Genomic DNA, 3,823 nt, shown 5'->3' with positions numbered 1-3,823 from the left:
CTCACGGTGCAGATTGCTCTTTGTGAAGACCTAATTTGAGTGGGCCTCGATCTCAGTTTGGTAAGGTCTCAATATACAGGAACTTTGCATGGTCACGTGATGCTTCATTCATCTCTACTGTACCGCAGAAAAGTCTTAAATTGTGTGTTTTTTCACGTCTGCTATGTGCCACCTTGACTCTGACAAGAATCTGCAAGACTCTGGGGTGCTTCATGGGGTTTTGCTGGCTATGCAACACAGTATGGTAAGTGGGCTGAATGTAGAAATGCAGAATATTCGAGAGAGGGAATAAACCCACTCTTGGGTGGTCAAGGAAGGATCTGGGGGGGACCCAGCCAGACCAAAACAATGATAATGTCACTGCACACACTGTCCCCATCACCTCTTACTCAGGTGCTCACACACCCCACCTCCATATCACTACCAACTAAGCACCCAGTTTCTAAGAAGGGAAGCAAGCATGGCATGTAGTAGTGTCCAAGCGCCCCCTGCCGCCTCCTGCTGGGGTAGCAAGCCTAGTATCTGTAAATGTTTCTGTTGGTAATGTTAGGTATTTTTTGTTTTGTTTTAAGATTTATTTTAATTATTTGAAAGGAAGAATTAGAGGGATGGAGGGAGAGACAGAGAGCTCTTCCATCAACTGGTTCACTCCCCAAGAGGCTTTAATGGCCAGGGCTGGGCCAGGTTTAAACCAAGAACCAGAGCTTCATCGAGGTCACCCATGTGGACGCAGGGGTCCAAGTACTTGGGCCATCTTCCGCTGCTTTCCTACGCACATTAGCAGAGAGCTGCAGCCTGGTCGGGAACTGGCATCCATCTGGGATCCCGGTGCCACAGGGGGCTGTTTAACCTGCTGCACCACAATGTGACCTCAGTAATGTTAGTTTTTTTATGAAGAACTTTTGTAATCTTGCATTATATTAATCTCCAGGCATCTGGTGGCTTTTTTCCTTGAAATTCCAGAGTTGTGTTTTTTTGTTTTTGTTTTGGGGAACAGAGAGAGAGCGTCCATCTTCTGTTCGCTCCCCAAATGCCTGCAATACCCAGGAGGACTGAAGCCAGAAACCAAGTATCCCAAGTGGGTGGGTGGGTAACATGTCAAGGCTTGGGGAAGGCTTTGAGCTATCACCTGCTGCCTCCCAGGGTGTCCATCAGCAAGAAGCTGGAATCAGGGGAAAGAGCTGAGAGTAGAATGCAGGCACTCTGATGTGGGATGTGGGTATCCCAACTAGTGTCTTAACCACTAGACAAAACACCTGTCCCTCTGATGTTGATTCTGCTTTTAAAAATGCTATTGTAGGGGCCAGTGCTGCGGCATAGTGGGTAAAGCTCCCGCCTGCAGTGCCAGCATCCCATATGGGCGCCGGTTCAAGTCCTGGCTGCTCCACATCGATCCAGCTCTCTGTTATGGCCTGGGAAAGCAGTGGAAGATGGCCTAAGTCCTTGGGTCCTTGCACCTGTGTGGGAGACACAGTAGAAGCTTCTGGCTTCAGATCAGCACAGCTCCAGCTGTTGCAGCCAATTGGTGAGTGAACCATCGGATGGAAGCCTCTCTCTCTGCCTTTCCTTCACCCTCTATGTAACACTGACTTTCAAATAAATAATAAATCTTTTTTTAAAATGCTATGTTAAGTAGTTTTCTTATTTAAATGTTATCTTATGTGTTACTAGGTTATAAAAATAGTTGATTTTTGTACATTGATCTTATCCTCAATGATGACACTAAAGCTATTATACACTGGGGCCAGCGCTGTGGTGCAGTGAGTTAAAGCCCTGGCCTGAAGTGCCAGCATCCCATATGCATGCCTGTTCTAGTCCCAGCTGCTCCTCTTCTGCTCCAGCTCTCTGCTAATGTGCCTGGCTCCTGGCTTCGGATTGGCTCGGCTCCAGCCATTTGAGGAGTGAACCAGAGAATGCATGACCTCTCTCTCTGTATCTACCTTGTCTGTAACTCTGTCTCTCAGATAAATAAAAATAAATCTTAAAAAAAAAAGAGGATATTATACACTAATGGTTTGACTGCAGATTCTTAAAGATTTTTCAAGTAGATGATCACAGAATATGAATTAGTTTTAGTTCAGCCAGTCAATCCTTATATTTGTTTCCTTGTTTTGAATTTAAGGTTAAATATTTCCATACAAGCATTGTTTTATCTACACTCCACAAATGTTAACATATGTTAAAAATAAAGGATCCTCACATAGTTCAGGATGTTCAAAACAGTGAAAGAGCACACACACACACACACAAAAACCTGAGAAACCTGAAAGAGACAATGAATGCAGGGGATAGAATCACATTTAGAAATCTAAAAATGGGGGCTGGTGTTGTGACACAGTGGCTTAAACCACAGCCTGCAACACTGGCATCCCATAGAGGCATTTGTTTGAGTCCCAGCTGCTCCACTTCTGATGCAGCTCCCTATGATGGCCTGGGAATGCAGTGGAAGATGGCCCAAGTGTTTGAACTCCGGTACCTACATTGGAGGCCTAGATGAAGCTCCTAGCTCCCAGCTTCAGCCTGGCCCAGCCCCTGGCTATTGTGGCCATTTGAACAGTGAACCACTGAATGGAAGATCTCTCTCTCCCTCCCTTCTATAACTCTGGCTTTAAAATATTAAATAAATATTAAAAAAATTGAAAGGAAACAAAAGGAAGCCCTGGAGGCACAGGCAGCATCGCTGGTGAGCAGCCGGTTGAGACAGAGGGGAAAAGGGCTCCAAAAGATCTACCTCCAGGACAAAAAGCGAATAGTATTAACAGACAAAATGACTGCGGTAAACACATGGAAATTCATAATGTTTTGGGCCAGTATTGTGGCATAGCGGGTAAAGCCGCCGGCTGCAATGTTGGCAAGCCAAATGGGCACTGGGTCACGTCCCAGCTGCTCCATTTCTAATCCAGCTCCCTGCTAATAGCCTTGGAAAAGCAGCAGAAGATGGCCCAAGTGCTTGGGGCCCTTACACCACATAAGAGACCTGGAAGAAGCTCCTGGCTTCACCTGGCTCAGCCCTGGGTGTTACAGTCACTTGGGAAGTGAACGGTAGACAGAAGATTGATCTCTCCCTCCCTCTAAGTCTGACTTTCAAATAAACAAACTAATATGTGTTAGTTACATAATAATAGAAAGTAGGTTTTCTTTTCCTAAATGAGGCAAAGTCAAGATACTGCTATGGACCACAATGGAAAACAATTTTAAGTCATTATTATTTTCTTTCTTGAAACATTTTAGGCTTGAGAGTAGATATTGAAATTCAGGCCAGTAAGTCACAATGACCTATAACACAGGTAAGGTGCTGACCCCAGACACTGTAAACCATCTCTCAAAATCAGTAATAAGGCCAAAGGGAGCCAAAGGATGTTTCAGAAAAAAGGACATGATAGGAAGAGCTTATTTTTGCTTAAAAAAGGGGGAGGGATGTTCAAATGTTTATATTTTACATATGCATCTCTGTGTGTATATACACATATAGAAAGATAACACGCCCGCTGCATAACATATGCTAAGTCTAAGAAGTCTTGTTACTTACAAGAAATATGTTCAAGTTATTGTTGGATAATTTACTTGTTAAACATCTTTTTTCAACATCTAAAGAAATTTCAGCCACAAAACACCCAAGTGTATTTAGAATAAAGATGTAAAGCTATCTATAGGAAAAAAATATTTTAAAGCCTTTGGAAAAGTTGGACAAAGTACAAGCAAAAAAATCAGAATATATATATATATTCAATCACAACTGCAAGTTTCAAATGGGTAATTCAACACAAAGCCTCTAAAAGTAGTCTAAATTATAAATTTAATAATGTGGCTAACAACTATACTT

The sequence above is a fragment of the Lepus europaeus genome, chromosome 4 (assembly GCF_033115175.1).
Source record: "Lepus europaeus isolate LE1 chromosome 4, mLepTim1.pri, whole genome shotgun sequence".
NCBI lineage: Eukaryota > Metazoa > Chordata > Mammalia > Lagomorpha > Leporidae > Lepus > Lepus europaeus.
This window is presented reverse-complemented; position numbering follows the sequence as displayed.